Source organism: Chiloscyllium plagiosum, chromosome 6 (assembly GCF_004010195.1).
Source record: "Chiloscyllium plagiosum isolate BGI_BamShark_2017 chromosome 6, ASM401019v2, whole genome shotgun sequence".
Lineage (NCBI taxonomy): Eukaryota > Metazoa > Chordata > Chondrichthyes > Orectolobiformes > Hemiscylliidae > Chiloscyllium > Chiloscyllium plagiosum.
Genome location: NC_057715.1, coordinates 54,952,067 through 54,977,488, shown reverse-complemented (window position 1 = coordinate 54,977,488; position 25,422 = coordinate 54,952,067). Strand labels below are relative to the sequence as shown.

Sequence of the window (25,422 nt, the reverse complement as noted above, 5' to 3'; positions counted from 1 at the left end):
GTTTAACACTATATGCTGTGCATTCTGCTGCTCCACTGGATGACATAATGGATGTTCAATGTGTTTTACACCATTCATTACGATGAATTATGCAAACGCATATAAGTGTCTACTCAACAATATGGAAAATTTCCCAGATATGTCCTGCACACTAAAATCAGGACAAATCCAACCTGCCAATTACCACCCAATCAGTCAACTCTCAATCAGCAGCAAAGTGATAGAAAACATCATTCACAGTGCTATCAAGCAGCAACTGCACTGAAATAACCTGCCCAGTCATGGATTAGAGTGGTGCTGGAAAAGCGCAGCAGTTCAGGCAGCATCCGAGGAGCAGGAAAATCAACGTTTCGGGCAAAAGCCCTTCATCAGAAATATAGGCAAGGTGCCTGCAGAGTGGAGAGATAAATGAGAGGGGGGTGGGAGTGGGGAGAAAGTAGCATAGAGTACAATAGGTGAATGGGGTGAGGGAGCTGCAGTGGAGGAGGCCCAGGACCTCCATGTCCTTGGCAGAGTGGGAGGGGGAGTTGAAATGTTGCACCATGGGGCGGTGGGATTGATTGGTGCGGGTGTCCATAAAACGCTCTGTTAGGAGGCGTCCAGTCTCCCCAATGTAGAGGAGACCGCATTGGATACAATAAATGATTTTGGATGTGCAGGTGAAACTTTGATGGATGTGGAAGGCTCCTTTGGGGCCTTGGCTGGAGGTGAGGGAGGAGGTGTGGGCACAGGTTTTGCAATTCCTGTGGTGGCAGGGGAGGGTGCCAGGAAGGGAGGGTGGGTTGTTGGGGGGCATGGACCTGACCAGGTAGTCATGGAGGGAACGGTCTTTATGGAAAGCAGAAATGGGTGGGGAGGGAAATATATTCCTGGTAGTGGGGTCCGTTTGGAGGTGGCGGAAACGTCGGCGGATGATGCGGTTTATGCGAAGGTTGGTAGGGTGGAAGGTGAGCACCCGGGGAGGGCATTCTGTCCTTGTTACGGTTGGAGGGGTGGGGTCTGAGGGCAGAGCAGTGGGATGTAGACAAGATGTGTTGGAGGGCATCTTTAACCACGTGGGAAGGGAAATTGCGGTCTCTAAAGAAGGAGGCCATCTGTTGTGTTCTGTGGTGGAACTGGTCCTCCTGGGAGCAAATACGGCACATGTGGAGGAATTGGGAATATGGGATGGCATTTTTGCAGGAGGTAGGGTGGGAAGAGGTGTAATCCAGGCAGCTGTGGGAGTCGGTGGGTTTGTAAAAAATATCAGTGTCAAGTCGGACGTCATTACTGGAGTTGGAGAGGTCCAGGAAGGGGAGGTCAGAGATGGTCCAGGTTTCTGCCCAGTAATGCCCAGTTTGGGTTCCACCAGGTCCTCTCAGCTCCTGACCTCATCATAGTCTTGGTTCAAACATGGAAAAAAGAGCAAAATTCCAGAGATGAGGTGAGAGTGCCTGCCTTTGACATCAAAGCCACATTTGTCTAAGTGTGACATCAAGGCGTGCAAGCAAAACTGGAGTCAATGGGAATCGGGGCAATCTCTATTCTGGTTAGAGTCTTCCTGCACATAGTTGAAACTTTATTGCTGGAACAGCACAGCAGGTCAGGCAGCATCCAGGGAACAGGAGATTCGACGTTTCGGGCACAGGCCCTTCTTCTTCCTGAAGAAGGGCCTGTGCCTGAAACGTCGAATCTCCTGTTCCCTGGATGCTGCCTGACCTGCTGTGCTGTTCCAGCAATAAAGTTTCAACTTTGATCTCCAGCATCTGCAGACCTCACTTTCTCCTCGAAGATTTCTTCCTGCACATAGGAAGCTGGCTGTGGTTGTTGAAGGACAAAGTCATCCCAGCTCCAGGGTATATCTGCAGGAGCTCCTCAGTGTAGTGTCCTAGGCCCAACCATCTTCAGCTGCTTCATCAATGACCTTCCCTCCATCATAAGGTCAGAAGTGAGGACGTACGCTGATGGTTGCACAATGTTCACCTCCATTTGTGTCTCCTCTTACTGAAGCAGTCCATGTTCAAATGCAGCAATGCCTGGACAGCTTTCGGGCTTTTGAGTTGACAGGTGGCTAGTAACATTCTTGTCAATTACTGCCATCCTGTGACATTCAATGTCTTTAGCATCACTGAGTCCCCCACTATCAATATCTGGGAGTTACCGTTGACTAGAAACTGAACTGGACTAACATAATGGCTACAAGAGCAGGTTGGAGCCTTGGAATACTGCAGCGAGTGACTCACCTCCTGACTCATTAAAGCTTATGCAACAACTACATGGCACAAGTCAGGAGTGTGCTGAAATACTCATCACTTACTTGAATGAGTGCGACTCCAACAAAACTCAAGAAGTTTGATACCATCCAGGATAAAGCAGCCCACTTGATTTGCCCCTCATTAACAAATATTCATTCCCTCTACCACTGACTCTCAGTGGTAGCAGTGTGAACCATCTACAAGATTCATTGCAGAAATTCACAAGAGATCTTGATACAGCGTCTTCCAAATCCATGACCATCTGTATTTAGAAGGAGTGTGTGGAAGAGAATTTTAGGAATAGTGATTATAATTCACTTAGTTTTTAACATAATTATGGAACTGCAGCTTAATTTCTAAAATGGAGCAATTGAATTTTAGGAAGGTGATGGGTGAATTAGCAAAACCGGACTGGAAGCAGCTACTTGAAGATAAATCAGCATTGAGAGATATTTAAAAGGAAGATTCAAGCAGTTCAGAATAAACACATTCCCATAGAGCAAAGGAGCAGTCACATTTTGAGCTTCCTGGAGATGAAGGCACATATAGGATAAGATAAAACATAAAAGGAATGCTTACATCAGACACTGAGAACTCAATTCTGCAGAAAGCCGAGAGGACGATGCAAAGGGCAGAGGTGTTATCAGAAAGGAATTTTGGAAATCAAATAGAAGGCAAGTAAGAATTTTGGCAAGTAAGAATTTTGGCAAGTAAGATCAGGGAGAAACCAAATACATTTTAACAATCTATTAGGAGGATCACTAAGGAAAGAACAGACGCCATAAAGAATCAATCTGGTAATGGATGTGTGAGGCAGAAGGTGTGGGTATAGTTCTTAATGTAAATATTTTTGGTCTTAGAAAGTAAGGGACAATGCAAGCATTGCATTTAAAGAGAAGGATGCATTTGAAATATAGGCTGTGATGAGCTTCAAGAGAGAGGAAGTATTGAAGGGATTAAAATCTTTGTACATGGATAAATCACCAGTGTCAGGTGAAATATACCCCAGGCTGTCAAAAGAAACTGGGGAGGAAATTGTAAATGCTGTGACCATTATTTTCCAAGCCTCGTTTGTTGCAAGTGTGGAGCCAGCGTATTAGAGCATTGCTAACATTGCACCTTTGTTTAGATAAGGAAATAGATGGAATAATTACAGGCCATAGAACATAAAACATTACAGTGCAGTAAAGGCCCTTTGGACCCTGATGTTACGCCGGCCTATGGAACCAATCTGAAGCCCATCTAACCTACACTATTCCATTCTCATCCATATATTTATCCAATGACCATTTAAATGCCCTTAAAGTTGGTGAGTCTACTACTGTTGCAGGCAGGGCGTTATACACCCCTACTACTCTCAGAGTAAAGAAACTACCTCTGACATCTGTACTATATCTATCATCCCTCAATTTAAAGCTGTGTCCCCTCATGCTAGCCATCACCGTCCAAGGGAAAAGGCTGTCACTGTCCACCCTATCTAACTTTCTGATTATCTTATATGTCTCAATTAAGTCACCTCTCAACCTTCTCTCTAATGAAAACAGCCTCAAGTCCCTCAGTGTTTTCTTGTAAGACCTTCCTTCCATACCAGGCAACATCCTAGTAAATCATCTCTGAACCCCTTCCAAAGCTTCCACATCCTTCTCATAATGCGGTGACAGAACTGTACACAATACCCCAAGTGCGGCTGCACCAGAGTTTTTGTACAGCAGCAATATGACCATGTGGCTCCGAAACTCAATCCCTCTACCAATAAAAGTTAACACACCGTATGCCTTCTTAACAACCCTATCAGCCTGAGTGGAAGGCCAGTCAGCTAACCTTGGCAGTGAGCAAATTATTAGAATTAAATTTGAGAGCCATCACTTAGAAAAACAAGGATTAATCAAGAACAGTCATCATGGATTTATTTCAGGGAAATTGTGTCTGACTAACTTACTTGAATTGTTTCAGGACATAATAAGGAGAGTTGATGTAGTCCTGTAGATATGATCTACATGAATATTAGCAAAGCTTTTGAAAATGTTCTACATGGCAGACAGGTGGAAAAAAATCCTCACGGAATTCAGGAGAATGTAGCAAGCTGGATACAAAATGGATTCAGAGACAGGAAACAAAGAATAGAGGTTGATGTTATTATTGAAACTGGAAGGCTGCTTCCTGTGCATTTAACAGAGATCAGTACTAGGCCCCAGCTTTTTATGATATATACTACTGATATGGTCTAAACATAGAGGGAATGATCAAGATATTTGCAGACAAAACAAAAATTACCTGCATGGTTGATATTGAGGAGGGAAACTGTAGACTGCAGGAAGGTATCAGGATAAGGAACGTGGTAAATGGATTCGACCTCGAGAAGATCAAGCAAGGCAAACAAATACAGAGTAAATGGGAGAATATTGAGAGATCTAGCAGATGTTAAGAACTTTACAGTGAATGTCCCAAGAAGTTTCAGAAAAGATTGATACAGAAAATGTATTAGATAAAGTATAAAATATAAAAGCAAGGAGGTTATGCTGGAATAAAAGAAATGTGAAAAAGAGTTATAGTTGACTCAAAATGTTGACATTGTTTCTGTCTCCACAAGTGCTGCCAGATTGTGAGTTTTTTTTTCCCAGGACTTACTGTTTTTATTTCAGTTCTCCAGTCTCTGCATCACATTGCATTTATGTTGCACATAATGCTGGAACTAAGTAAATAACAGCAAGACTGTAACTTGTGTACTGTGTGCAGTTTTGGTGACCACAAAACAGGAGTACGTAATTGTACTAAAGATTGTAGAGACAAGATTTACGAGGATGTTGCCGGGACAGGAAAATTGCAGCTATGAGGACAGACTGGACAAACTGGATCTCGAAGACAGATTTGATTGAGATGTACAAAATAGTGGCGGTGGTGGTGTAGAAGCAATACTCTTACAATTTTCTTTGGTGTACTGACCTTCAAGGTCTGGGCATGGTGTTCAATGCGCTCCCAGTGTCATATTGAAGCTCCTGGTGGCGGTTTGACAGTGTGGCCATGCAGCTTACAGAGAAGTCTGCTGGGATGCCTGCACTGAGTTGACAGGAAGGATCTATTGCCATTAGCAGAGGTTTCAATGATTCCGGGGAACAGACTTAAGGTGGAAGGATTAGAAGGCAGATAAGAAATGCGTTTTCACGCAGATGATGGGTGCTGGAAACCCACAGCCTGGAAGGGTACTAGAGCTGACAGCCTCCTTGTATTTAAAAAGTGTCTGATATGTATCTGAATGCCTGTAACTTACATGAGTATGGACCAAGAATTGGAAAATGGGATCAGGCTAGATAGCTCATAATTCAGCCAACACAGACACAGTGACCTACTTTGAAATCTTAGATGTATCATTGTTTTCTAAATATTCAAATGTCTGAAAAGAAGGAATGTGCAAGAATATGAGAGATGGTGGAAGGAGTGATAGTGTGTGAATTGTGTCATCGGGGGACCAGCATGGACATAATAGGATAAATGGCCTTCTTCAGTGCTGTAATGATTTTATGTTTCCATGTGTGACAATTGAACTTAGTTTGCTGTATTCGTTCAGTATTAAGCTACAGAACAAGAGGAATTACCATCAACCTGGAAGGGACAGGACAAGCTGCTCACAAGTTATCCCTCTTAAGACGCTACATGTATGTGGCCACGTTAAAGAATGAATGCATAGCATGCTGTTTAGCATTAAGTTACTTGCATGCTCTGTGTCAGAACTGCAATGCTCTGTTAGTACAATATTAGAGCATTAAGATCTCGGTCATTAATGTTTAAATGTGTTTTGCCTGCTCGTTAGATTTAAATTTCCTATTGGCAGAAACCTCCTCATTTGATCAGTTTGCTGTATAAGGTTTGACTTCTCATTTGGACTCTGAAATATATGGTCAATGTATGATATAGTGAATCCTTAGTAATTATTTAAATTACTTATAAACATTGCTTGGGAAGCAACACAATCTGAAAACATTAACATTGTAATATTGTTTTCATAATGCTTTTGTTGGATACATTTCATTCTGAAGATCATGAATCATTTGGTTGGCATAAGTTTAAGGTTGTAAACTCTAGATGGATAAATTCCAATTTCAGTCTTCATGCTGGCATTCTGACTGTATGTAAGCCTGGAAACTGATTATTCCAATCTCCTGTGGAGGGTAACAGAGTAGCAATTATAGGAGGGCTGTATATTAGTGACCATTAGTAACTATGGACTGAATCTTACATATTTTTTGGCTAAGTGATTTTTAGAGGGAATTTCACCAAAAGGTCCAGTGAGATTTCTGGTCATATCTTACTAAACTGGCCCCAGTGGCATCTTTACATTGCAAGTTGGTATGATTAGCTGCTGAATCTGAGAAACTGATGTTATTCTGGAAGTACTAATGTATTTGCAACACTACTAACTAATAGGTGAGTTGCAAATGCTTCATTTGAAATATACTATTTTTGTGGAGACCGGCATTTAGATTCAGGACTCCACTTTGTGATTGATGTATGAGGGCATGTAGAGAAGCATACATCAGTCATGGTCAGCAGCACACAAAATGTACTGTCAGAATTCACCAGTACACAACTTAGCAGGTCCACCCCTTTTGAGGTAAGTAACTGGCTGTAATGAAAGGAAGGCTATGAATAACTCTGCGACTATGTCAGCTATCAATTACTCATACTGCATGGCAGAAGATATCAAAATCACTGCAGCTTCAATATTAATGTATCTGCCTCATTTTAGGAAGTTTTCAGTCAGCTGATTTCAGAAGTGCCAGGGAGATTGAACATTGCCAAAATGTCACCAAGTTACCACTGACTATCAGCAGTTACAACAACTGTTTTATTAATAGTGCTACTAGTTAGCTGGCTTCTGCAATAATCCACTGATCATGAATAAAACCATTGTAATTTTTTGGATTACTGTATACTGTGCCATATTCTGCATGAACTGAAAGGAATATTATCCTATCAGTGTTAAACTGGGATGTAACCAGCAGCAGGAAATAATTCAAGATCATTTCCTAGAAGCTTTCTTACGCTTCCATTTTAAGGTAATTCATGGGTCAAGACACAGAGGCAGATCTAATATCTCTTTGGATTTGTAGCTACGTCTAATATTGCAACAATTTAAAAAGATTTTCATTTATGCTACTCTGTGAAGGACAGAGTTGTGTGTATACAGATAGCCAATTGATGCTCTCTTCTTTTTCTCCTACTTCTAGTTAGAATTGGGATGAAAAGTCTGCAAAATCAGAAAAAAAGAGTGTAAAGTTCAATCCATGTTGATGAAAGTAAATGTCAATTTGTGTAGGAAATTATCCATTTAAGTAGGGATAGCCAAAAATAAACTGTATGAATAGCATTGTAATGTACTAAACTAGTTCCCACTTGTTTCATCACTCGTCTTCAATACTGTGTATGTTGGTATAAAATGGGCATCCAGCATTTATTTCTAAATCCTTCAAAAACTGAAAAAATCTACAAGTCACTAAATTTGGCAAGGTACAGTTCAAAACATCATCCTTCAACCAAAGGCTCATATTTAGCGGCCCAGTAGTATTCTTTGAGTATCTCAGATATCCGTCGTTGCTGAGTTCCACCTCACCAAACATGTTGCCATGAACCTATGATAGGTTCTGGAGGCTCAGCATTGGTGTTTCTAAGCTGTGTCCTCTGCTTCTCTACGAAGACAGAAGTCATTGTCTTTGGCTTCCATCACAAATTCTCTACCATAGAACATAGAACATTATAATGCAGTACAGGCCCTTCGGACCTTGATGTTGCACAGACCTGTGGAACCAATCTGAAGCCCATCTAACCTACACTATTCCATTCTTGTCCGTACGCCTATCCGATGACCATTCAAATGCCCTTAAAATTGGTAAGTCTATTACTGTTGCAGGCAGTGCATTCCATGCCCCTACTACTCTGAGTAAAGAAACTACCTCTGACATCTGTCCTATATCTATCACTCCTCAATTTAAAACTATATCCCCTCATGCTAGCCATCACCATCCAAGGAAAAAGGTTCTCACTGTCTACCCTCTCTAACCATCTGATTATCTTATATGTCTCAATTACATCACCTCTCAACCTTCTTCTCTCTAATGAAAACAGCTTCAAGTCCCTCAACCTTTCCTCATAAGACCTTCCCTCCGTACCAGGCAACATCCTAGTAAATCTCTGAACCCTTTCCAAAACTTCCACATCCTTCCTATAATGCAGTGACCAGAACTGTACTCAATACTCCAAATGTGGGCGCACCAGAGTTTTGTACAGCTGCAGCATGATCTCATGGTTCCAAAACTCAATCCCTTTAACCAATAAAAGCTAACACACCGTATGCCTTCTTAACAACCCTATCAACCTAGGTGGCAACTTTCAAGAATCTATGTACCTGGACACTGAGATCTCTCTGCTCATCTACATTGCCAAGAATCTTACAATTAGCTCAATACTCTGCATTCCTGATACTCCTTCCAAAGTGAATCACCTCACCACTGCCATGAATTCCAGCCTATGTCTCTGCAAATCTTAGGCTGAAGCAGACTATTTGCTAACTCTATCTTATTTAAACCAGAGCCATAGATTCAAACACAACATTTAATCATCACCTTCACCCCCAAAAAAACACTTCTCTATCATTCACTGCCTTTACTCCTACCACAGGTCATTTGCTCATGAAAATCTCATTTATAATCTTGTTGTCTCCAAACTTAACAAATTTGAAGTTCTTCTCACCTGATATCCATAATTCATAAACTTTACTTCATCAGATATTCGACTGTCTCTATCTATTCTAAAATCAAAATTGTGATCACCATCACATCAGACTTCCTGACTTTAATCAACGTGATATTTTAGTAAAGCTCAAAGTCAAAAATCACACCTAATATTTGTCTCACTCCTTCAATCACTTTCTCTGACCCAAGGCACTCAAGATTCTTGAGTATAGTTAAAGCTGACTCATCCCTGTAAATGACTTGTGCCTTGTGGTTGCTGAAAGATTTTGGAGAGTCAGGAATTTAATTCCTCACTACAAGATTACTGGACTCTGAACTGATTTAGAGCCAAAGTTTCTAGACTTCTTGAAATGCATGGTGGCTGGAAGAATTAGTGGAAGTTATTTGAAAACTGACGTTGTGCTTTAATACTTTAACAACATGGCTGAACATGGTGGCGATAACTCTGGCAAAAATTCAGACACAAATCAACTAAAAAGTTATATGCATATAGAACTCTTGTTCTGTTATTGCACAATTTCCTTATCTGTTGCAACTAACTGATTTGTTTTTATTCTTTTTCCATCATAGATATATGTATAACTTCTTATCCACTCATGAGATATCATATTCCTGAGAATTACAGAGAATTGGGAAGGTTTTATGAAGGCACAAAGTTTGAAAAATACTTCAGGCATAAATAAGAAATTTGCAAATCTGGTTGGACCTGGGGAAATAACCTTTATTTTAAGAAAATGAATCTTATGTCACCATTAAAAAAAATGTGTAGCAATGAATTTTATTAATTACAATTGAAAGAAAATTCAACCAGATGGAATTATGTTGACAATGGGATCTATAAACGGATGAATTACCCTGGCCTACTTCTATTTTCTCTTTTGTTTCTTCTTTTTCATTAATCTAAATTTAATTCTTTTAACTATTCTTTTTATCTAATGTACTTATTCTACATATATTTATGTTGTCTTTATTTTCCAGTCTTTTTCAATTCACATGCATGCTAATATTTCCCAGTTCCAAAACTTTATTTTGGACTAGGAGCAGGCTTCGATTTTCATTGACTACAAAAAAACAATCAGGGTGACTGTTAAAAATCGGAAAATCCTAGTCTTTCTACTCCACATGAATAAACCGCTGAATGTAAAGATATATCTAAGCCCTGACTAAGCTTGCCCATTGAATATTTGGGATTTTGCTATGAGCAGCAAAGAACAGCTTTCTCATTCAAAAAAAAACAAGGGATTGCAGAATGCTAGAAATCAGAAGCAAAAACACAAATTGCTAGAAGATCTCAGCCAATCTGGCAGCATCTATGGAGAGAGAGCAGAGTTAAAGTTTCAGTCCCAGTGACCCTTTTTCAGAACTGGTTGTAGCTAGGAAAAGGTTGGTATACAAGCTAAGATGGAGTCAGGGAAGGGGGATGGAATAACTAATAAGTGGAGATGGAGCCCACAGTGGGAGAAAAAAGTTGGGCAGACAAAGAAATGGGTTGAGATCAGCCTGGGAAAACCAATAGTTGCTAAATGACTTGTTCATATTACTTGTGATGACAAGGCCTGGTGTGTGGGGGAGTGGGGCTAAGGACATGGGAAAAGTTGTTCAGGCCTTAAAACTTTTGAACTCAATAGTTGGTCCTGAAGGCTGCAGGGTCCCTAAGTGGAAAATGAGGCAGTATTCTTCCAGATTATTTTGAGCTTTGCTGGAGCACTGCAGTAAACCTGAGGCAATGATGTTCAAGGTCATTTTTGTGGACAGAAGATAGGTATTCTACAAAGCAGTCATCCAGTCTGTGTTTCATTTCCCCAGTGTAGAGGAGACCACATTGTGAGAAATAGGTACAGTAGACTAGATTGAGTGAAGTGCACTTAAATCCCTGCTTCAGGAAGGTCTAACTGGAGCCTTGGATTATGAGGGAGGAGGAAGTAAACAGACAGATATTGCATATTTTATGATTGCATGGGAAGGTGCCAAGGGGTGGGGGGAGGAGGGAGGATAGCAGAGAGTGAAGGAGTAGTCCAGGGTGTTCCAGATGAATGGTCCCTGTGACAGGCTGACAAGGGAGGGAAGTGGAATGTGTGTCTGGTGGTGGCATCCCGCTGGAGGTGATGGAAACGGTGGCTAATGATCCCTATGGATGTGGATGCTGGTAGGATATTAGGTGAAGATAAGGCCTTATGCTCGAAATGTTGACTCTCCTGCTCCTCGGATTCTGCCTGACCGGCTATGCTTTTCCAGTATCACACTCTTCGACTCTGATCTCTACATCTGCAGTCCTCACTTATTTCGAGGACAAGGGGGACCCTATCGCTTTCGTGAGGGAACAGAAGGTGTAAGGGCCAAAACTTCATTCTGCCTGCCACTTCAACATATCGTTTTCTTCCATAGACAACATGTGTCTCAGCTTGTTGCAGTGCTTCAGTGAAACTCAGCACAAGCTGGGCGGACAGCATCTCAGTTTCTACATATGGTTCTCAAAACCTTCCAGACTCAATATTGAGTTCAATAGTTTCAAGGCCTAAGCACCTTCTCCTATATCCTTAGCCCAACCCCCATATATCAGGCCTGGTCATCAAATGGGCTGCTATCACAACCAACCCATTTGTGAGCCAATGATGCCATTAGCAGCTACTGATTCTCGCAGGCTGACCTTCCACCCATTCCTTTGTCTGCCAAACTGTTGTTTTACCTCAAAAAACTGAAAGAACTGTGGATGCTGGAAATCAGAAACAAAAACAGAAATTGTGAAGAAGGGTTATTGGATCCAAAATGTTAACTCCACTTTCACTCTACAGATGCTGCCAGACCTGCTGAGATTTTCCAGCAATTCCTTTTTTTTTTATTGTTTAATCTCTCTGGGCTCCATTTCCCACCTCTTTGTTATTCCTTCCTCCTCTCCCCAGCTCATCTTCAGTGTGTGTGTGTATATATATATATATATATATATATATACACACACACATACATACACCAACTTTTTTCCTAGCTATAATCAGTTCTGAGGACGAGTCACTGGACCTGAAATGTTAACCTTGCTTTCACTTCACAGAGACTGCCAGACTTATTGAGTTTTTCCTGCAATTTCTGTTTTAGTTTGTGCTTTCTCATTTATCTTGCACACTATTGTCCAGAGATTTCATAGTTTGATGAGCAAAGACGCATGTCATTAGGTATCTTGCTGTATGATAATCTCCATTGGGCAACTGTAGTATCTGTGAGATGAAAAAGACCAGTCAGATTGATGAATCCTAACTGAGTCACACAATAGGAAGAAAAGACAGGAAATATAGATTACAGTTAAATAATGTGTAGATGAAACAAATCAAGATTGATGTAATTTTCTTTTTCAAAATCTGCAATGGCAGTTTTCTTCTAAGTGAATGTTAATCTGTGATTATTAATTTATAGTTTCATGGTCAGAGGCATTGTTGAAAATTAAATATTACTTAAGGTCTGAAAACAGATCAGTTACAAATGATGTTACAATCCTTCCTGATTGTACAAGTTCTAATAATTTCATTGATCTCAATGTTGAGTCCATTGGGAAAGATGGCAAACCGTGGCGCAGCAGAATAACATTGACTGCATCTTCTCGAGTTCATTGGTTAATTTTTCAGACACCAGAAATTCATAGAATCATCAAATTGTTATAGGACAGAAGGGGGTCACTTAGCTTGTCAGTGCTTCACCTTCAAAGCTAACTCTCTGTAAAAAGCAATTCAACGTGATTTACTTTCCACCTCAGGAGGGTAGTCAGTACTGGTCAGGATTTTCATTACTATTGCTGCATAGACAGATTGTGTTTGTTTCAGCTGAGTAGTTTTTCGAGTGGTATCCATGAACTTGATGTACTTTACAGATTTATTGATTTTCACGGACCTGATGGTTTTACAGACTGGAGGGCCTAGAAATGCAATCCTGTTTGGAACAAAAGGATATGCCATGTGATAAATACAATAATCAGAAAAATGGGATTCGAATGGCTCCTCACTTTGCCCTCTCCACATTTTCCTGCAACAAGTTTATTTGTTGTGGAAAAGGATGCAATAGACGGTTCGATGAGTACTTAACCACTTGCATGCTGTGAACATGAAGAAAAATAGACAGGATGTTATGGATTTACAAAGGAAATAAATTAGCTTTATTCTACTTATGCTGAACTACATAAAATAGTAAAATAGACACTAATTTACACACACATGCACGCGTTAACAAACACACATACACATTACAGAATTTGGAAGGATAGGCTGGCCAAATAAGAGTCCATAATCAGTCATCCATTTTGTTGTTTGGTGGCTTGACTAGGTACCAGATGAATTTAGTAGTCTAATTTCATTCAAATTAAAGATGTAGATAGCTAAATTTGATGTTCTTCTGAAGATGGTTTTGTTGTATGGGATTTTATTAAATAAATCCATGTCTGCAGCAGGACATTTGTGGAGGATCACAGTCATGAAATGGCTTGAAGCTTTCCAGGTGGTTTGGAAAGACAGGGAGGCAACAAGGTCTCCGTTTCAGGTTTTGTATCCCGATGCTACTTGTTCTCAATTCAGCTGAAAAATGTGACTTTAAAACATTCAAAGTGTTGACTTATCATGTGACTTTCCTTCTCCAACTGCCAGCTTTCTAAAGTAATTTGATTGGTTCATAGCTGGCAGCTATCTCAGTCCAAGCATCATTATTTAAACAATTAGTCTTAGTGGTCGGTCTCCAAAAGTTGAATTCTTCTGATGATTGCTGGAAATGTCTCGCTAATGACGTAGGAGATGTGAGTCTTCCATACTCTTCTGAAGTTATTAATAATAAAAACAGAATATGCTGGAGAAACTCAGCATGTCTGATAGCATCTCTGAATAGAGAAATAGCAATAACATTTTGAGTCTGACAAGATTCTTCTTCTGACGAGTTTCTCCAACATTTTCTTTTCCTTTTATTTCAGATCTCCAGCATCTATTGAATTTATTATTTATTCCCTTTGCGTTTGCATTTTATTATTGAAGTTCTGGGGAGACTGGACATCTGGAGAGAAAAACAGGGATAATCTTTTGAATTGTATGTAACTCTTCTTCAGAAATGCTAGGAGCTTAGCTCTTTGCACATGACAGTTGCGCTGCAAAAATACCAGGCAATTTCAGGATATAGCACTGGATTATTATTTAAATAAATTATTCACTCTTCCAAATTCTTACGGGAATATCTTGACAGCATTAAGAAATGGGTAGAGTATGGCAAACAGTGCATCTATGGCTGTAATTGTGCCCATTTTCTTTGTCCTCTCAGGAGTCCTCTGGATATTGAATTTTAGATTGATGTTTTCTGATAGACTTGATGCTCTTCACAGTCTTGGTGGTCTTGGGTTATTTTCTCTATACAAGCACTAAGGATTTTCACATGCAGGCTTGACAAATAGGTTGTATTTCCTATTGCTTATAACAATTTTCTTCCTGATTAAGGTGAATATTGGCAAAATATCAATTCTCGCACTTGTTCGCACATGAACGATGCTTGAATTCTGCTTTAGTAAACACTTCCAAATAATTTCTTGCTCATCCAGAACCTGAGCCTTGGTGGAAAAGAAAATGAGATTTGATATTCTCGTGCCTATCATGATGGTTTTAAGATGAAAAGTTGCAATATCATGTATGTTTTCTCAGCACTAGGTATACCTTGCTTATATTGTTGCAACCTATCAATTTCCTGTAACAGACCATTTGTTTAGGCAGTGAAAATGTGACAGGTTAATTCTATATCTATAGCACTGACCAACATCAATCTTATTTCTGGAGAGATAGCATTTTTACTCAATGAGCAATGTAACAAAGAAAGTACATTGTTAGGTGTATATGTGTAAACTGATTAAGTTGAAACAGCACAGACCTCCCTGCAGAACAGATCTTTTCATTTTTAAATACCTAATGCTGTCATTCTGAGGGAACTAGAATTAAACTTGAAGGCGAAATGTAGGATTTGATGTTTTGATTATCATTTTGATATGACAGCCATTCACGGCTATTGCTATGTTCAGGATTAGATGCTTTAAGGTGGCAGGATGAAAGAGCTATAAGATATGGAGAATGCTGAAGATATTTTCCCAGAAATACAATAGCAGCAGCCCATATCTTACCATGATTCTGACTAGGGAATGCAGCTGCTTATGAATTATTTTTGTTTGAGAAATTAAACTGATTGCTGGATATTCACAGCAGGTCAGGCAGTATTTCGGGAATGTAAGAATGGAATTCATTCTCTCATTTCATCAGAATTGTTCTGCTAATACAGCATTGACCTGGAGAAATAGGCAGAATTGTATCTGTCATAGGGTTGTGATTTTGGAGGAGGGGAAACCAGGATAATAGCAGAGAACCACACCATTTTGGCTTCCTGATTAATTTTCATCATGATAAGTATGGAGACAAATTGGCTGTCACTAAACTGTGGTGGTCAACCAATTGACATAATTAAAACACCCATTGGAGTGATTTAGTAGGGTTGCCAGTATTTTGCTGGAATTAATTGACTTTTTGTCAATAGAGTTAATGGTGAGGCCATTAACTACAAGGAAGAGACCTTTGTGCAGAAGTCTGGAGGGCTATTTCTCCACATGGCTCAATTTCTCAAAGAGAAGGGCCGCAGAGCAGCAAGTCCACATCCTCATTCCAAACAAGCATCTAGAGAGGTTTTCTTTCCAATCTGAGGGACCTATATGTTTGCCCCCTTGGAATTCTTAAACTTACTTCCCCTCCTCCAAAACTTACTTGCCCTGAGTCCCTCCATGTTGAAACACCATCTCAATCTCCTACTTACCACAAGACTGTCCATTCCTCCCTTAGGGCTGTTGTGTCTCCAGAGTTGCTGGCTGTCAGCTTGGGAAGCCAATATTGGGATTCAGCCTGTCATCCATCCTTAATAGGGCGGTGAGTTCGGAGACAACCAATTAAAAGCTTTTCTCTGGACATAGTCTTTCATTGGTCTCACTGTCAGCAAATACGACTCCTTTGGATCTGCTTATGTCACAAAGCCTGGGAAAACTCAGTCAGAGAGTCATAGAGTCATACAGCATGGAAATAGACACTTCGGTTCAACCAGTCCGAACATAATCCCAAACTAAACTCGTCCTACCTTCTTGCTCCTGGCCCATATCCCTTCAAACCTTTCCTATTCATATACTTATCTCTCTGTCTTTAAAATGTTGTAACTGTGTCCACATTCACCACTTCCTCAGGAAGTTCATTCCACACACGAACCAACCTCTCTGTAAGAATTTGCCCCTCATGTCTTTTTAAAACCTTTCTCCTCTCATCTTTAAAATATGCCCCAAAGTCTTGACATTACAAGCAAAAGAGGACCCAGGACTGATCTTTGTGGAACACTGATAATGACAGGCCTCCAGTCTGAAAGGTAAGCCACCACCACCACCACCACTCCTACCATTAAGCTATTAAGTATCCAATTGACAAGCTCACCTTGAATCCCATTTAACCAAACTCGACGAATTAGTCTACCATGCAGAGCCTTGTCACAGACTTTTGTAAAGTCCAAGTAAACAACGTCTACTGCCCTGACCTCAATATTTTTGGTAACTTCCTGAAAAAACTCAATCAAGACACAAATTTCCTCACAGAAAACCATGCCGACCATTCTGAATCAATTTTTGCTTCTCTGAATGTCTATAAATCCTATGTTTTAGAATAACCTCCAAATATTTACCTACAACCGAAGTCGGACTCACCAGTGTATCGTTCTCCAATTTTCTCCTTCTTACATAAAGTCCTTTAAATTTGTTTGTCTCTCCACAGACACTGAGTATGTCCACTCATTTTTTCTGTCTTTATTTTAAATTTCCAGGTTTGATATATCAATTTGGAATATAAAAGTAGTCTCAGTAGTGATGATGATGCCAACAATTATTGATTGTTGCAAAAATGCATTTGTTTTATTTATGTTCTTCAGGGAAGGACTTCTGTCAAACTCACCTGCCCTCCACAGCAACATGGTTGGCTCAGTAAGCAATGTTCCATGTAAGCTGCATGTGTGTATAACCGTGCACCAGGAAACAAAACCCTTGACTGTCCACACACCAAATGGCCGCATCCAAGCGGCCAATGAAGGAATTCTACAGATCTCTACACACCATCATCCCCATGGTTGAGTATGGATGGCCCATGAATTCCAGGATCCTCCATATGCCAGAACAAAGCCCAAGCTTTCCAAGCTCACTACGTGGCCACATAATATTGCATTCCAGATCCAGATAAACCGTAAAGATTTGTGATCGTCAAAGCAGGAAAAGGAAGAAGCCAAGTCACATCACCTCCATTTGGGGGACTTCTGTCTAAAACTATAGGAATAGAGTCAGGGAATCCTTCACAGTTTACTTCAAAGTCAGGTCATGAACTGGCCATCATCAAAGGGCATTGTAATTAAAAAGCAGTGAAGGTTGAATTGATAAAAGATTGTATCATAGCCAGTGTCAGGGATGAAAATATTTTTAATTCAAGTTTGTCAGAGACAATCCATTTCACTACAAAAACAGAAATCAGAGCCCGAACTGTGACAGTTCTGTGAGGATATATTAGGGATTTTTCTGACAAGGTTTAGATTGGTAAGACCAAATATGACATTGTTCTCTTCCCAAAGGCCCACATCATCATTGATCATATTTCGTTATGCAAGATATGGTTAGTTGGGATACTTTAGAAAATGTTTAGGCACTTTCATCAGCACAAAAATGAAGAAAAATCTTGAAAAAGGGAAATTTCCAGAGAAATGGAAATCATATCGCAAGGAAAGTTTTTGAGAAGATAAAGATACAGAGCAAAAAGCAAAGGCAACTTCCTAAATTAAACAGAGTCAACACTGATTCTGCACTATTGACTTGAAGCAGAATTTAAGCTTAACGTTAGATATGTTGTTTCAATATTGACATATACTGAAGGATCAGGATACTTAATTGTTGAGCAAAAATATTTATCTAGGTTCCCCTACAGAGAGTGGATACACTCTCAAAGTGCAGCAGTAAAAAGAAAGACTTATATGGCTATAACCAACACTTTACTGGCAACTGAGGGAAAGTGCATACACATTTATGCAGCTTAAGAGCTGCAAGAACTGAGAAGAACTATATTAAAGTCAGACACTTTTATCTGCAGGAGAGGTTAAATATAGTCCAGCAAACCATGACAATAGTGGAAGAGTTATTAGTGTACAATCATTGAATGTTCATATCAAGTTAAGTCAAACAGAAATTCTACAGAAACTCCACAAGGATATCTAAGCATCATATCTAAGTACAGAGCAAGAGCACAATAATCAGTGAGCTTGCCAGGCATTTCAAAGGAGTTACAGGATTATATTTAGTCAGACTGGACATATGTCACCACAGATAATTTCCTACTAAGCCATTGATTTCATCAAGTTTTCTGGGCAGGCCAGGAGAAAAGCTAGCATTTATTTGATTTCAAAGAGAAGAAATGTTTATTCTAGACAATCTTATTAAAGATGTATTGAGGTGACAAGACTTCATTCAATCACAACAGGCTCAGAGAACTGAAAAGAATCTTCATAATACACAGTTTCTCTAAGTAATTACAATGGGATAGTGGACCTCACTTTTTGAATGAGGCTTTCAGGACGATCATTTTGGAGGCAGCCATTAACCGGATAATAATTCTCCACTCTATTCTCAGAAAGTGTGTACGCGTGCTCACTCATGTGTATGTCTGCGGGGGATGGTTGATTTGATTTGATTTGATGTGATTTGATTTGACTTATTATTGTCACATGTACCTAGGTACAATGAAAAGTTTTGTTTTGTATGCAGTACAGGCAGGTCATACCATACAAAGTGTATTAAGGTACTAGAACAGAGTCAACAAAACTATTACAACTGCAAAAAAGGTGCCCAGAGAGTGAGATCAATATTGAATTTAAAATTTGAGAAGTTCATTCGGAAGTCTAATAACAGCAGGGAAGAAGCTGTACTTTGATGTATTCCAAGTGATTAAAAGTTTTTAGATCATCTGCCTGACCAAAGAGGGTAGCAGGGCACTTAGATTACATTGGTTGCTTTCGTGAGGCAGCAGGAAATATAGATGGAGTCAATGGGCAGGAGGGGGGGGGTGCGTGGGTGTGGGTAGGGAAGGGGGTGTTAGGGATTGATAGTTGTACATAATGATGTTATTGATGATGTAACTCATGATGAGGCACTGACAGCAGAAGGAGAGAAGAAATTTAGGTTGGAAGAAGCATGTAGAGAGAGCAGATTTAGACACTACAATGGAGAATGGCATTTGGTAACCTGCAAAGTACAGATGTAAGGAACAGAGGGCTCCTGGATATCAGAAGTGGACAAGCCTAATAAGGATACAGATCCAATAGCTTCAGAGCCAGTCTATATGCAGATATCAAAAGCTCAGAGATAATGAAGATCTGTAGCTAAATGTGCAGATAACAGTATGAACTTAAAGTACAAGATAAAGGCCTACAGCATGAGGATGGAACCCTCAATTAAATGACGTATGAAAGCATTCTTACAATGGCTGTATGTAAAGCAGACATCATAACAAAGAAGACCAGACAGTCCCAGAGACTTCTTCTATTGGACATCCAGATGACAAACCAAATTTAACTTCAAGGTAGATTTCAGTCCATTTGCTGGAGGGTCAAGCTGCTTGTTTTCAGTGAGTGCATTGGCCACACAATGGATATCAGGCGAAAGGTGAAAAAGTTACAAATATTCTCACATCCAGCCTGACTTTGTCGTCAAGCCTGCTGACAAAGATAGCACTGTTGTTTTCTGGAATACTGACATTTATATTGCAGAGACTGTGCGCCAGCACTCTAATACTTCCTCCTATCTTCCCTGGATCATGACCCCACCCTCAATCATCAGGTCATTGTGTCCACAATGGTCACTGATCTCATTTCATCTAGTGATCTCCCCTCTCTGGCTCCATGCTTATATGTCCCTAGCCCGTACAGCCCGCTTCCCAAAATCCACAAACAGGACTGCCCTGGGGATCCATTGTTTTTGCTTGCTCCTGTCTCACAGAATGCATCCACTCCTACCTCAACTAGATTTTTTCTCCCCTTGCCCAGTCCCTTCCCACTTACATCCACGGTTCTTCTGACACTTTACATCATACAGTCACGGAGTCATAGAGATGTACAGCATGGAAACAGACTCTTTGGTCCAACTTGCCCATATTGGCCATTATCCCAAATTAATCTAATCCCATTTGCCAGCATTTGACCCATGTCCCTCTAAATCTTTCTATTCATATCCCTATCCAGATGTCTCTTAAATGTTGTTATTACACCAATCTCCACCACTTCTTCTGGCAGCACACTCCATACATGCGTCACCCTCTGCATGAAAAAGTTGTCCCTTAGGTCCCTTTGAAATCCATCCCTCTCACCTTAAACCTATACCCTCTAGTTCTAAACTCCCCCTCCCCAGGGAAAAGACATTGGCTGTTCACCCTATTTATGCCCCTTATGATTTTGTAAACCTCTATATGTTCACCCCTCAGCCTCTGATGCTCCGGGGAAAACAGCCCCAACCTATTCAGCCTCTCCCTATAGTTCAAGCCCTCCAACCCTGGCAACATCCTTGTAAATCTTTTCAAAATCCTGTCAAGTTTCTCAACATCCTTCTAACAGGGAGACCAGAATTGCACAGAGTATTCTGAAAGAGCCGAAACAAAGTCCTGTACAGCCACAACATGCTATACGCAATGCACTGACTAAAAAAGGCAAGCATACCAAATGCCTTCTTTACTATCCTGTCTACCTAGGACTCCACTTTCAAGGAAATATGAACCTGCACACCAAGATCTCTTTGTTAAGCAACACTCCCAGGACGTTACCATTAAGTGTATAAGTCCTGCCCTGATTTGCTTTTCCAAATGGAGCTGCTCACATTTATTTAAATTAAACTCCATTTGCCACTCCTCAGCCAATTGGCCCATCTGATCAAGATCCTGTTGTACTCTGAAGTCCACTACATGTCCAATTTTACTAACTCTGGGTTATGGGTAGAAAGCGGGAGAATGGGGTTTGAGAAACTTATCAGCCATGATTGAATGGTGGAGAAGACTAGATGGGCTGAATGGCCTAATTTCTGCTCTTTTTTTCTTATAGTCTCATGGTTTTAACTATACCTCCTTTGATCACATCCAAATCACTTATATTAATGACGAAAAGTAGTGGACCAGCACTAATCCTTGGAGCACACCACTGGTCACAGGCCTCCTGTGTGAAATGCAACCTTCCACCACCACCCTCTGTCTTCTACCTTCAAGCCAGTTCTGTATCCAAACGGCTAGTTCTCCCTGTATTCTATGCAATCTAACCTTGCTAACCAGTCTACCATGATGAACCATGTCAAATGACTTACTGAAGGCCAGGTAGATCACGTTCACCTCTCTGTCCTCATCAATCGTCCTTGTTACTTCTTCTCAAATTGCAATCAGTTTCAGAATTCCAATTTCCAGGTCACAGCCATCTCATCTCATCACGCGCCTCACATATATCCACATTCTTCCTCAATTGAGAATTTCCTACTACTATGGTTGATAGAGCCCCCAGTCAGGTTCAGCCCACCTTTTACACTTCAGCCCTCTCCTCATCTGTCCCCTCTCAAAACAGCGATGTGGTTCCCCTTTACCTACCATCCCACTAGCATCCACATCCAAAGGATCACCAGCCGCCTTTTCCGCCAGCTCCAGCGGGATTCCAACAACAGACACATATTCCCCTACCCTCCCCTCCACTCCACTCCTCCTCTGTCAGTCTTCTGCAAAGACCATTCCCTTGAGGATGCCTTCGTCCACTTGCCCTCCATTCCCAGCACCTCTCCAGATGCCCACACCACCTTCCCATGCAATTGCAGAACTTGTAACATTTTCCTGTTTATTTCCTCCCTCATCAGCATCTGAGGCCCCAGACACAGCTTCCAGGCAAAATAGTGACTTACCTGTACTTCACTCAATCTCTTCTACTGCATTCACTGCTCCTAATGTGGTCTGTTCTACATTAGGGAAATGAGGCAAAAACTGGGTGACTGTCTTGCAGAACACCTATGTTCTGTCTGCAAAAATGACCCTTGAGCTTCCAATTGCTTCCCTTTTTAACTCTTTCTCATGTTTCTTGTCCAACATCTTTGTAACAGGTTTGCTACGGAGCTCCAGCAAAGTTCAGGGCAAGCTGGAAGAACAGCATCTCATTTTCCACATGCAAACTCAATATTGATTTCAATATGTTAGAGCCTGAGCACCCTCTCCTGTGCCCTTATCCCAAGCCCCACACACTAGGCCTTATAGGGTGGCCTATATACCACATGGACTGCAACCTCAAATAACCCTTTGTCAGCCACGAATGACCCCCATTAGTAGCTATTCATTCTCCCAGACCGACCTTTACCCATTCCTTTCTCTGTCCCACTGTGTTTCTCTTTCTCAGGGTTCCACCTCCACCTCTGACCTATATACCAACTTTTACCAAGCAGTTCTATAAAAAAGGTCCGTAGACCTTAAACATTAATTTTGCTTTCTCGCCACAGATGCTGCCTGACCTGTTGAGTGATTTCCAGCAATTTTTCATTTGTTTCTGATTTCCAGTATCCACAGTTATTTTTTGTCCAAATATTTGTGTTCACACTCACAATCAGGAGCCCGTTGCTGAAACTATTCAACATAGTGCTGGATCGTGGCAACAGTGAAAGCATTTCACTATATTTTAATGTACTTTTCACTGTAAAATACATATGACAATAAAAAAACCATTCAAATTTGAGGTGGACAGAAGTTCTCCATTTATGGGGAGGACCTACCTTGAACCTAGTTATAGATGTTTTTCTACACTGCTGCTTTTCTTTACAGAAACTGAAGATCTGTACATTTTCAGGAGACAGTTCCTTCCTGGCTTTTGGTACAGACCTAACCAACAGCTCAGTGAGATTATTGACTGCAATTTTGTAGGGTCAATTTCATTTGAATTTTTGTGAATAACTGCATGTATAATTGGGTTGTGCAGAGAGCTAATCTTATGAAGGTTGTATAAAATCAGGCCTGTTGGGATGGATACAACTGAAAGCAAGGGGATGCATGTGGAGATAGTTATTAAGAATGAATTCCCCTCAGTTTTAGCACAAAAAATGTCCAATTTTAGATGTGCATAGAGCAAAGAGTTGAGAGCAGAGTTTTCAGTCCTTTGCAGTTTTGTGCTTTCCCTCCAAAGGGGCAGGATACTTGTGCTGGAGCAGCAGCAGTAGCTAGTCCAGGTTAATCAGTAGTGAGGAAGGCACTGAATGATATGACTACCTTTTAGCAAATTGAGCATATTACGTGATCACATCTGTTAAAGCTAATATTTTACCAGCTGTAAATGATTGTAAACTTGTGGAAACCTCCAGGTGGGCTCAGGGTGGGCCCCCATAATTGGGCACCCCTTTGACATGGAGGATTGCTACCTATCAAATCTCCCACTGTCCCTTCTGGCAAGGAACAGTCACACTGAAAAATTTAGCATTGTTTTCATGACCACCTTACCCATCCCCCATCCCTTCTATCCCTGTCATCATTGGCATGTTCTTGATTCGCAATGGCAAGTCTGACTTGACTTATCTCATTCTGGGCCCTGTAACCTCATACAAATCTCAGCTACAGAAACCTACAGCAAAGAAGGAGGCCAGAAGGCCCGCTGTGCCTTTTGTGGACCTTTGAAAGGACAGTTGTACTCACTATCACTACCATCCCGCACACCTCCCTCAACAGCTTTCCCTCCGCTCAGCTTTTTGCCTGTAATTCTATAAAGTACCAGTAAGTATCTGCTACTTTTAAGAATTATTTATAAAGTCATCATTGATTATGGATTCCTGATCATACGATATAGAAACTAGCCCTTTTGCTCAACTTATCCATGCTGCCCAGGTTTCCTCAACTGAACCAGTCCCACTTGCCTGCATTTGGCCCACATCCCCCTAAACCTTTTCTATCCTTGTCACTGTCCAAATGTCTTTTAAATACTGTAATTGCATCTTCCTCTACCACTTCTTCTGGCAGCTTTTTCCATATATGGACCACTGTCTCTGTGAGAAAATTGTCCCTTGGGTCCCTTTTAAATCTTTACCCTCTTACCTTATACCGATGCCCTTTAGTTTTGGACTCTCCTACCCTGGGGAAAAATCCTTTGCTATTTACCTTATATATCCTCATTATGATGTCATAAATCTTTTTGATTAGATTAGATTACATACAGTGTGGAAACAGGCCCTTCGACCCAACAAGTCCACACTGACCCGCTGAAGCGCAACCCACCCAGACCAATTCACCTAACCTGCACATTTTTGGACTGTGGGAGGAAACCGGAGCACCCGGAGGAAACCCACGCAGACACAGGGAGAATGTGCAAACTCCACACAGTCAGTTGGCTGAGGTGGGAATTGAACCCGGGTCTCTGCCGCTGTGAGGCAGCAGTGCTAATCACTGTGCCACCATGCTGCCCACACCATGTCACCCTTCAGCCTCCTACACTCCAGGGAAAATAGTCCCAGCCTATTCAGCCTGTACTTATAACTCAGAGCTTCCAGTGTCAGTGTGGGAAAAGATCTGCCACCCTGCCAACCCACGATAGGCCCACAAAAGCAAAATTGGTCAATGGTACCAAAACACCCAGAATGCCCAAACAGGCTCATAAGCCAAACCAGACAGCCCACACAGACAAAGGAATACACTTCAAGCTCACGAACAATGACAGAGCACCACAGATATCCCAAAGCCCCAAAGGTAAGTTACACAATCCAACAATACCAAATCCACACAAAGAGCAGGTCAGACAGAGAGGCACCAGTAAGGCATTGCTCCCAGAACAAGACAATGGAAGCACCTTACCACTTCAGAGGAGACATTAACACCTACCTGTGAAGGGGAATGGAACCATCGATACTTTCAGGATGTTGCATTGTGTGAAGGAACAGGACATTCATCTGATAACTGTTTTCCAATTAGCATCCTTGTAACTAGATTACTCCATTTCCAATACACTGTATTTTGCAGATTTTTTAATCAGCCTTATTGTACAGCATTATTATAAAAACTGGTCTCATCCTCAGCTCTAGGAAGAGAAAGTCTGATCTACCTGTACAGACTGTCAGTTTCTCTTCCAGTGATATCTTTTGCAAACAACTGTTTGTCAATTTCACTTTGAGCTGTGCTTTGTGATCTCTAACCTATTGGCAAATTTCTCTGACACTCATTAACATCTTTGTGAATCATTTTTGCAACCTTTCCAGTTTAATAACATCCTTCTTATAGCAGGGTGACCAGAATTGTACATAAGACTCTAAATATTGCCTTACCTGTCACTATTTCAAGTAATGCATTCCAGATGCCAATAATCCTTTGTGTGATAAAAAAGATATATATCCTCTCTAAATCTTTTGA

The 25,422-nt window shown here is 40.8% G+C and overlaps 1 long non-coding RNA gene across 1 annotated transcript in view; it reads right to left on the bottom strand.

The window, feature by feature from the left end:
- LOC122550593 overlaps nucleotides 1-25,130 on the bottom strand; it is an 88,091-nt gene extending 62,961 nt beyond the window's left edge. The window contains exon 1 of the long non-coding RNA XR_006311890.1: nucleotides 24,898-25,130. This is a non-coding gene — a long non-coding RNA (uncharacterized LOC122550593). The remainder of the gene's footprint in view (nucleotides 1-24,897) is intronic.
- Between the last annotated feature and the right edge of the window lie 292 nt (nucleotides 25,131-25,422).